The 12,028-nt window shown below is 31.8% G+C and overlaps 2 protein-coding genes across 3 annotated transcripts in view; one reads left to right on the plus strand and one right to left on the minus strand.

Annotated features, from left to right (window-relative positions):
• LOC107451959 (testicular acid phosphatase homolog) overlaps nt 1–12,028 on the plus strand; it is a 539,537-nt gene that overhangs the window by 210,743 nt on the left and 316,766 nt on the right. The window lies entirely within an intron of this gene.
• LOC107442841 (platelet-activating factor acetylhydrolase-like) overlaps nt 1–12,028 on the minus strand; it is a 164,406-nt gene that overhangs the window by 144,692 nt on the left and 7,686 nt on the right. The window lies entirely within an intron of this gene.

The following is a 12,028-nucleotide window of genomic DNA, read 5'->3' on the forward strand; positions in this document are numbered from 1 at the left end:
TATAAAACTTTTGTAAAAATTGCCAATTTGGCGACATTTTTCCACCAAGACGAAAATTATCTAAATCACTACCTAATTCTCAGTTTTTTCAAAATTTTATAAGAGCAGGTCATGAGTAAGATTTTAAATATTAAAAAATTAGACTACAAACGCTTCTCATTTTCACAAAACTGTGGCTTTTCTCCATATTGACGTTTTGCACCATTTTCAAAATTCGCGGAAAAGAGCGCTGGTTTTAGATAGGTTAAACTTGTCCTAACAGTCATGAGTAACAGTTGCAAACTCACAGCAGTTATTAAACTAGCATATTATTCGCAAAAAAGAGCGTCCTTTCATATTACGACGGAAAAACAGTCTTAACCGTTTATCTGCCGGACTCTTATTTTGCACTGATGGAAAAAGTGCCTTTTTGAAAAAAGTGGCAGCGAGTTGGAATATAAATTAAACGGAAAATATCTTTAGTTAGCAACTAATTTTGCTGAAAAATGCAAGAACTGTTTGATTTTAGAAATGATATATATATCGCATGATATATAATTAATATATGTTAATTGACAGGATATGTTAATTGTTCCAATTTTATGTGCTGAGAATGAAAGATTTGAGCAACCAGACGAAAGATAAATAGGACGTGTTGTGAAAAAGAGACGTGCTCCAAAAATGAAGCATTAGCATTTAAACGGTTAGGCTAAAACACCTTCCTATAAAAAGTATATACTACGGAATTTGCGTAGTGTCAGAAAATATTTTGTCAATGGACGGACGTAAGGTATTAATAGTTTAATGAATTGGAATTGCAAGAATTTTGTTCACTCCTAGATATAAATGATTTAATTAATTGCATAAAGGGTCAAAATCGAAGTATAGGATTACGAAGTTCCCACTAACCTCTTCATACTTGATATATTTTGACTAAGCACGGAGTAGAAATTGTTTCGAAGTCGTACTTAAATTTTGAAAAATATGCTTAATTTGAAGTATTCATATGTACAGAGAGCAAAACAAAAAACGGACCACCCTGAATAACTTTTGATATAATGATCGGATCTACACAATGGCGATTTTAAAGATAGGATTGGATTTTGGTCCCAATTTTCGAAAACTCATACCGATGTTACGCTGGATAGTGAAGATGAGTTTGAATATTTGCTCCAGTGTAGGAAACCAAATTTCTCCGCCTATAAGTTGGCCGAAAAAATTTTTTCCCTCGAAAAAAAAATTACGAGAAGGCGATTGAGTTTTTAAAATCATTCCAATTATACTAAATGACAGGTACTGTAATCATAAATAGAATTGAAAAATAAAGATGGTGATTTTAAAGATTGTACTAGATTTTGGTTCCAGTTTTCAAATATTCATACCGATGATATGCTGGATAAGAGAGATAAGAATGATGATAAGATGAAGGGCATAAAGATAAGATGCATGAAACCATGTTTCTCCGCCTATAAGTTGACCGAAACTTTTCCTCCCTCGAAACAAAACTATGAAAAAGTGATTGAGTTTTTAATATTGAGATTCAGAAATGATGAATTTTAAATTGAATATTATCTTGGAGAAATTTTGAGTTAAGTGAAAGGAAGGTGTGAATAAAATTAGTAGCTGAATTATATGGGAATTCGAAAGCTCAACTTAGAGTCCTGGAATCATTGGATGTGACGAACGAAAAATATGCAGTGATGCTATTTTATTTCGTTTCATAGAATCAGTTTTACCAGGTAACTTTTTTAAAACATGGGATAATCATCGAGTTTCGAAAAATGTTTAAGCAGCCAACCGTTCGATTGTTTAACAAAGTTACTTTAGTTTTTTAAAGTAAAGATATGTTTTAATTAAAGTGGAATTTCCTTGAAGATAAACTACTTAGAGCAGTTCAAAGGTAATTAAACTAACAAGGGAAACTAGGGAAGTGTGACTCGTCAATTTTGAAAAAAAACGAGTGGGACGTATGCCTTATGAGAAATAATTTTAGGGGGCAATATTCGTTTCGGCCCTTAGAAGGTCCTGTGAGAGATAAAAAAAAATTCAATATGTAGAAAAATCGGTATTTTATTACTTCAATGCAGACTCTTAGTTATTGTAATTATCTCATACTCCAATTAATTTTGTGGTACTTACACGTACTATATAATGTATATTTATTGTCAAAATCGATTTTGAAAGCGTTATATTGCTGTAGTTTTTCAGAAAAACCTGTTAGGTTAATTTTAAAAAAAATGATATATTTTTTAATTTCTTTTTTTTCAAAAAATTTTCCAAATTAATTGGAGTATGTAATTGCAAATCAATTTATTAATAATGAATTAATTGACAATTAATTAATAATTAATTAAAAATTAATTCATTAATTTGATATTTAATGTTCTAATTAGCAACTTAATTAATTAACCAATTAATTATAAATCAATTGGAGTATGAGACAGTTACAATAACTAATAGTCTGCATTGAAGTAATAAAATACCGATTTTTCCTATATATTGAATTATTTTTTATCTCTCACAGGACCTTCTATGGGCCGAAACGAATGTTGCCCCCTAAAATTATTCCTCATAAGGCATACATCCCACTAGTTTATTTCAAAATTAGCGAGTCACACTTCCCTAGTTTCCCCTGTAAGAGATATCCGAATCATTGCTACTTCAGCATCAGCATTCTGAAATCCTTTACACACATCTACAGCACTCAAATTATGTTTCTTCGAAAATTAATTAAAAAAATTTCCGCGTGCAATAAGACACGAAAACAAACTTTTGACTAAGTCTTCTGACTATAAGTTTTAGGATCATTTTTTTTAGACTGCGGTTCCTCTCCCCTCCACAAGGAAAACATGGGGAAAAAGTTATATTTATTTAGAAAAAGTATGTTTTTGTGTATGGATTCATAATCAAAAATACAGCCTGCAAAAAATAACTAGCATATTTATTTATCTACTATTATTATTTTTATATCCGTCGTTGAACAGCCGACCCAATGTTGGGTTTACGATTACTATTGTTCAACTCCGTACCAATCCAGAAAACTCCCGGATCAGTACCTTCAGAGGTACTAATTTGTTATGGGAACATGGATGACTTACACCCGTATTCACCAACACGGATTACCTCCGGGTAATCTATGGGTAAGAGTAAAATCACGAGTTTAGTGCGAAACGTTATTCTCCAGCCGAAATTTCGCCAAACTCGCAGATTTCATCGACAGTTCTGACTCTCCGGGTAACCCTCCAAAANATTACTACCACTTTAAATATGAAAATAAAATCTTCAAGAAAATCCGGAAGACTTGGCAGGTATGGTATGGATTCATAATCAAAAATACAGCGTACAAAAGTTAACTAGCATATTTATTTATCTACTATTATTATTTTTATATCCGTCGTTAACCCCTTGGATTCAGAAAAGCATTTGTACAAAATCAAGTTGCAATTAAATAAAAAGTGGTAACTTAAATGTAGTCGTTGCTAATTTGACAGACTTACTTTGCTTTTTCTTTAATTATTGTTCGTTTAATCATATATATAATCAATGTTAGTTCAAAGTATAACTAAATAGTTTTATTTTGAACAAAGTAATGGTGAATTAAATAAATCAAACAATTATAACTCCGCCCACAAGTAAACTGCTAAAGAAATACTTTGATTACCAGTTTCATCTTTTTATCCTGATTGATACAGTTTCATGCTGTCACGTATTTGTGACAGTCGGCGCGAAAGGGTTAAACAGCCGACCCAATGCTGGGTTTACGATTACTATTGTTCAACTCCATACCAATCCAGAAAACAAGGAAACTCCCGGATCAGTACCTTCAGAGGTATTGATTTGTTATGGGAACATGGATGACTTAGTGACTCGACAGATTTAACGTGCATCAGTCACCATTTACCCAGGCCTGAAAGCGAGACGGAAAAGAGAAAATACTGGTAGGAGAACTATTTCAATATTAGATAATATTCGGGAGGAGTTAAACTATTCTTAACAATGAACAATTCACTGTGATTAATTTTTTTTCTGGCGACGAAGCAATTCATTATAAAAATTGTATCCGTTAAAAACAATTGGTAGTTATTGATTCTTTTTATTCTTGAAAAAAAAGCTAAAAAATGAATTTTATTTGTTACCAGTTCTTACTCTTTTCCGTCTTGATATATATGTAGGCTTTCAGCCCAGCATTTACTGCATAGCCCCGATCTCTGGGATAATTCTTTAATATGCTAGTTTTAGGGCTAGAAAAGCCAGGCAGGTAGAGTGCAGGGCCCACCGACCGAAGACTCCCAGTGTGGTAAATGGTGACTGATGCCCGTACGACTCTGTCGTTTTGTAATGTAGCTTAAAATAGGTAAAAATATATTTAACATTTTAATAATTTATGGTTATTAAATACAGCATGAAGCACCGATTTCTTTTTCTGCGTTAAAGGTTAGATTTTCTAAACGTGAGCTACTTCTTTACAATAATTTTACAAATTTGCACTTATTTAGGTCTGAGAGAAACAGTAATTCATCTTTAAAATTTCTTTAATTTACAAAATCAAATACTAATAAATTTTTGAATATGAATGCGAAGAATTTTTTTCAAACTACTTTTTTGATATTTTAGTACAAATATTATTCCGATAATGTAACAGATTTTTCTAGTAGCCTATTTTTTATAATTAAAAAGTACCAAAACATATTTTTTATTATAATTAGAACTTTATACAGAAATATATAAAAGCGTCACCATTGTCTCATCACCACGTCATAGGGTTAAGCTAAAATGGAAAAGTGTTTTTTTTTTACTAGTACTTGAAGAAAATCATATTAATTTTCCTTCTTACTTACTACTAATTTTTAATACTACTAATTTTCGCTAATAATAGCATATTGTATAGATTTTTTTTTCTGAAGTATATACCGTTTAGTTTTTTAGTTTTGGAATTCCAGGTTTCATCATTTATCTTATATGACAAGTCATGGATTTGTCCCCTGCATAAGTTAAAATCTTTATAAGTACTTCCAAAAGTAAAAATAAAACCTTTTTTATTTTATTAGGTGCTAATTCTTTATGCCAGCTTTTAAATTTATTCGCAGTTCCTGTTTAGTATATTAGCAAGTGCTTATGAACTTTACTTATGAAGCCGGGGCTCAGCCAAGAGCTCGATTTTCTATAGCGCTCCGTAACTTACACGTTCACGCCGGGTGTTGCGCCTGAAAGCGGGACGGAAAAGAGAAAATACTGGTAGAGGAACTATTTCAATATTAGATAATATTCGGGAGGAGTTAATCTATTCTCAACAATAACAATTCACTGCAAGGAAATTTATCACGGCGAAGAAGCAATTCAGTGTAAAAATTGCATCCGTTAAAAACAATTGGTAGTTATGGATTTTTATTATTCCTGGAAAAAAACTAAAAAATGACATTTATTTGTTACCAGTTTTTACTCCGGTGCGGCGGCGCCCGATGAGACAATCTAGCGTGACCCACCGGTGGGTCACCCCGGTGTGAACGTGTTAAATAAATTGGGAGCCACTGCTATATGCATTAACCGGTTAACGCCCAGCGTCATATATTTAGGACAGTTCCTTTTTTCAAAGACATTCATTGTGGTGGGAAACTTTTTTCAGCATTTTCATTTATCTGGGTGAATTAAAAGATTCTCAGATACCACAATGATTTAGTTATTTCTGATTAGATCTAGAATTATAAGGAGCAAGTAATTTTTGATCTATCAAAGGCCTATTGAATGCCCTAACAGTAAAAAAAAAAAAAAAATTAATTTCGATAATATATTATACCACTTTTTCCATAAAACCACTTTCTGTATCATTTCAATTTATAAATTCGTGCGGAAACGGGTTAAACAGTATTAACATGTTGAATTATTAATATGAACAGTATTAACATGTTGAACAGTATTAACGCTAATTTTGCAGGACTTACCTGTCTGGCCAAACGCCAAGTAACTTCAAAGTAAATTTGCAAATATTGACAGATTTTGATAGTTTTTTTAAAAGTTTAGCATACATATATCTGAAAAAAAGCGGTGAATTAAATAAGCCTACGAATTGTTTAGACATAGTGGTGAATAAAAATTTACTAAATTGAATTTATTGAACAAAGAATCACACTTAATAAACTACCACTTGAAAATATTTATTCGCTGTCCGGAACAAGTAGGCATCTCTGGGTATATAAATAAAACTATTTTTGTGTGTTCCATATTGCATTAATTTCTTCAAACCATTTTAGTAACGATAATAATATTAAAAATTTACTCGAATTATGTGTTTCTATTGATTTCTTGGATTCGCCGGTCACCGGTGGCCCTCGTGGCGCTACGAACAAACTCAGTGCCGGTCACCGGTGACCCCAATGGCACTCAATGTGTTAAGAAAAAAAATGGTGAATTTGATATGCCTAATTTGAAATCTTTAACTTTGTGCCGAAGAGATAGTATTTCGGAAAAAAAAAAGATTTATTCTGAATTGATTGTTACAAAATCAATAACGCATTAAGGCCAACAAATATTTTGAACATGAAAAAAAAAGTTTTGAACATAAATCATTTGTGTCTTGATGGGTTTCTTTGTATGTTTGACTGCCCCTTATTATTTATTCACACTTTGAAAAAAAAAATAGCTGAAACAGCTTTGCCTGTCTCAAATCAACAACTTTGTCCGCTATTCAAACAGCTGGTGTCAAAGACTTCTAAATGACATTTGAATCACAGTGCTTTCGTAATTACGAATATTTAAAACAGTTTTTTTGCATCCTTTTTTTTTTAAATAAAATAATGTTTAAATGCATGAGTAGTCTCTCAAAATATTTTTACAGGTTTTCTTTTTCAGAATTTATATAAAAATATTGTGGAATTTAGTTGAGCTTGGTTACTCATTCAAAAGGAAATATACTTGTTTTCATTTTTAAGAAATATTATTCGTTCTATTTTTCTCACTAAATTTACTACGAATTCTGCAAACATTCAACGAAACATGAAATTGAGGAAGCGTCGACTATTTAACACTTTATTGACCGCTCACGAAATTTATCATGTCCCTTTTTCCTATCAAAAAGTATTTCAGTCTCTTTGGTCAATGTCCGAAAAATTTGTCAGATTATATTTTATATTAATTTCTTTGATATATAATATCAAAATTTCGTAGTAATGGTAGAATGCGTTAAAGATAAATTTAACCCTTTCGCGCCGACTGTCACAAGTACGTGCCAGCATAAAACCGTATCTATCAGGGTAAAAAGATAAAACTGGTAATCAAAGTAATTCTTTAGCAGTTTATTTGTCAATCGGGTTATAATTAGTTGATTTATTTAATTCACCATTACTTTGTTCAAAATAAAACTATTTAGTTATACTTTGAATTAACATTGATTATATATATATATGATTAAACTAACAATAATTAAAGCAAAGTAAGTCTATCAAATTAGCAACGACTACATTTAATTTACCGTTTTTTATTTATTTACATCCTGATTTTGATTTTGTACGAATGGTTTTATGAATCACCCGTCCCCAAGGGATTATTTTAAGTCAAAAGCGTAAAATTTACAACCAATAAAAGTATTTTTTTAAATAAATGTTTCATAAAAATGAGAAATATTGGTACTTGTGAAATTATGATGAGATATCTATCATTGTCAAACTGTAATTTGGAAAATGTATGGGTATAAATTATTAAAATGTAACTTTTTCCGCCGGTCTTCAATATGTAAAAATTAAATAGAAATTCATATAGATTTAAGAACATAGAACACTTCTACAGTAAAGCAATCAATTCTATTAATAGAATAGGGAGAATTTACTGCTTATATCTAAAGCCCCGAAACAAAGAAATAAGGTGTGGTTTCGAGGTGAAAATAAATGAACAATACACAAAAGTTTTCTTACTTTTTTTTTCTTCTAATAATTACATAAAAATATTTTGCTATACATTTTCGGTACTATCGTTTCCCATAGCCTCAAAAAATAGCCAAACTATTACTGGCGCCAATGATGTTAATTAATATTGGATTATAGTAATGGATACTAACTATAGTTCGTTCACCAGGAGTTGGCACTTGGCTCCGCCTTCATCACGTGGTATCGGATGATACTATTTCGCTATTTTGGGGAGAAGGATGCGAACAAGGCTGCTATTTGGCGATCGTATGACAAAAATATTTATTTCGCAATCTTCGTGTACATATTTTGAACAAGTGCATTTTATTTCATAAACTTGTTGACATTTCTCTCTTTTTATTGAATAAGAGATATTTTGCTGGGAAAAAGTTTTTAAATATAAATCAGCTAGAATAACGAAAGGTATAATAGCTGATGATAAAGCGAAGTAAGTGACTGAAAAAGAATTCAATGTTTGTGTTTGGCCATCACCTTTTACATCAGAAAGCCTCCACACGGTTTCTTATAAGTAGTCTGCGCAGACAATTTAAAAAGTGAACAGTTTGAGCATATGAAACCAAATTCTATTTTAAAAGTGATTGAGAGGAATTTGTCATATATATTTGAGAATTGAATCTGTAGTGGTAGACAAGTAAATAAGACAAACTAATCATATTAAAAAATTAAACGAATCTTTAGAAATATATTTGCTACCACTTTTTTATTTCTACTAGATTTTGTATTAAATGTCTGTTTTGTAAACTATTTTACCTTCATAGTGGTCTGATTAAACTACCTATAAAAAACCGTGTGGAGGCTTTACGCGCATTAGAGGTTATCTCGATTTCAAGCGGGGAAATGTTTTTCCGCTTACTCCCCCGAGCTGAAATGAACTCTGCGTCCGAGGAGGTGGAGCCAAGTGCCAACTCCTGGTGAACGAACTATACCTTTACGTTTAACCGCTTCCCGTACCAATTGTTTTGAGAAAAAAATCCAAAAAATTAACATTTTTTATTTTTTTTTAATTAATAAATACAAGGAACTAAAGCAAAACATAATACTACATAAGTTTCAAGTTGAATTTTACATTTTTTTAATGTGTAAAAATTATTTAATTTATCATTAGTTAGCTATCCCAAGTTATCTCGGACAAATGAAAAAAGTAAAATATTAGTCTTTATAGGATAGTTTTTAAAACAAGGAACAACACTAAGTGATAATTTCCAAACTCTGGAGAAGTGCTACGCCATTTTTGTTTATTCCTTTTTTTTCTATGTAAATTCAGTAACCATCGTATATGCAATCGCACAAAGTGCACAGTCGCACAATCCAACAGCAAAACTCCCAAACAAAATATTGCAAATTTCCAAACAAACACAGCAGATTATGTTTTGTTTGCTTCCAGCCGAGTAAAAACGTGATAAAACAAAACAAACGGACAAATGCTGCTACGCCCGAGTTTTCTCGGGATAGTAAATATTTGCATAAGGTACATACCCGAGTTAACTCGGGATAGTAAATATTTGCATAAGGTGCATACCCGAGTTAACTCGGGATAGTAAATATTTGCATAAGGTACATACCCGAGTTAACTCGGGATAGTAAATATTTTCATAAGGTACATACCCGATTTAAGTCAGGATAGTAAATATTTGCATAAAGTACATACCCGAGACTTGGGATAATCAGAGAGGCGAGTAAATAAATTAAGCATACATATCAATCATGTATAACTAATCGTCTCGTATATCGTTGAGAACTAAGTCTGCTTAACCGGTTAACGCCCAGCGTCATATATTTAGGACAGTTCCTTTTTTCAAAGATATTTATTGTGATGGGAAACTTTTTTCAGTATTTTTATTTATCTGGGTGAATTAAAGGATTCTCAGATACCACAACGATTTAGTTATTTCTGATTAGATCTAGAATTCTAAGGAACAAGTATTTTTTGATCTATCAAAGACTTTTTGAATGTCTTAACAGTAGAAAAACCAATTAATTTCGATAATATATTATACCACTTTTTTCATGAAACCACTTTTTGTATCATTTCAATTTATAAATTCGGGACAAAACGGGTTAACCCGTTAATGGTTATTGACAAAGGAAGAAGGCAAACCAATATTATTTATAAATAAAAAAAATTTTAATCATATATTTGCTTCCACTTTCTCATTTTAACTAGATTTTGTGTTAAATGACTCGTTCTGAAAGTGGATATCCTTCATAGAGGCTTGATCGGACAACCTATTAAAAACCGTGTGGAGGCTTTCAGTTATAGGAGGCGTTGGCTGAGCACGGTTCAAAGAGGAATTTACATACCTGCCAACTTTCACTCTTTCCGAGAATAGATTTTCAGAGTGGATGTAAAACGAAAAATGATCATTATGCTTTCATATATTTATTGTAATTATTTATAAGTAGTGGTGGTCAAACTCATTTATAATTATCATTATAATTCAAAAAGTTAATTGGAATAACATGAGTATTGCTACCACTTTAAATAAGAAAATAAAATCTTCCGGAAGAGTTGGCAGGTATGGTTTTATGTAATCTTTTGAATCATTTACACGCAGTGGTCTACCGTCTGAAAAGAAGATTTCTGAAACTACGGAAATTCCGTAGCAGTTGGCATGACATAAGTATTGCAAAATGGTGAATTATATAAGCCTACGAATTATTTAGAAATAGTGATGGATAAAAATCTACTAAATTGAATTTATTCACCCAAGAATCACAATTGATAAACTACCACTTTAAAATATATATTTGTTGTCCGGAGCAAGTTGGCATCTCTGCACTTTGTTCCAGGTCTCTCGTACCAGTATAAGCTTATTTCTTCATGACTTTTGAGCATAGAACCAACCAGTATAGGATGAATTCGTTGGTGGCGCTACGTGCCAAATGCCTAGGTACCCTACATATCCAGCTCTCTCGTGCTGAGGATTTTAATGTGTCGTCAATATTACCAAAAATTCTGATAGCTTTGGTATCTACCACTCTATAAAATATTTTTCAAAAACCGTGCTAGTTGGCAGCCAAGGGCATCAATAGTAGTTTGACGATCCTTCACAGTCTTCGGATATATGAAGATATTAGCGCCAGGAGAAATTATTTTCGGCAATTAAACAAAATTCAAGAAGCCTTCGCTTCTGACTCTCTAACTGTTCTATAAAATATTGTGCAAAAAACGTAGTAGTTGGCAGCCATGGGTACCAATGGTAGTTTGGCGATACTTTCACGGTCTTCGGAATAAATACCTATATTAGTTTCCAGAAAATGATTATAAAATATTAGTGCCATCACAATTTATTTTATGCAATTAACCAAAATTCAAGAAGATTTCGCTTTTGACTCTCTACAACTCTATAAAATATTTTACAAAAAGCGAAATGGTTGGCAGCCCTGCGTTAAATTTCTGTCGATGAAAAATCCATGTTTGATTTATTTTCATTAGAAATAGTGCCTAAAGCGCTTTCAGTATTTTCGATCTACCGAAAAATTATATCCGCGAAAAGCTGATCTTTATTATACAAGGAAGTCTTTATAAAAAGTAAAAAAATATCGGTAGAGCACTCATCCAATATACAGCTCAATCAAATATTTGCCTGCGTTCGATACACATATATTGTGGTAGAACTATTACTCCCAATTCATTGTTTTTCAAAAAGAATTATAAGATCCTAACCAATCATGATTTAGGTATTCGAGACTAGAATTGATAAAAAAAGAAATTAAATAAGAGGGTAGTTACAGTAAGTAGGGTAGTAGCATACATTGTAAGAAAACTAGCCACTAGATCTCCCCTCATGTATATACATGTATTCCCCCCCCCCACCTTTTTAACTCTTTTTTTTGTATTCGTATGATTTTTTCATGTATCAAACTGTGATTTTACTTCACATGTAACCCAGACTCTAAATTATGTACCTCAACTTGAGATTTAACTTTAGTTAAATACAGCACCACACTTCCCATCCTCCAATTTATATAAATTTCGATGAAGGAGTAGAAAGCCAATTCGGATAGGAACTCCGAAACAACTGTATTAGTTAATAGTTAGCCACTAGATAGCGTACCAAACGATTATTATTTATTGGTTCTTTTCTGGGAGACCAAGAGCCGAGAGTGGTAAAAAAGAGGATGGTTGTTTT

Source organism: Parasteatoda tepidariorum, chromosome 6, assembly GCF_043381705.1.
Source record: "Parasteatoda tepidariorum isolate YZ-2023 chromosome 6, CAS_Ptep_4.0, whole genome shotgun sequence".
Classification (NCBI taxonomy): domain Eukaryota; kingdom Metazoa; phylum Arthropoda; class Arachnida; order Araneae; family Theridiidae; genus Parasteatoda; species Parasteatoda tepidariorum.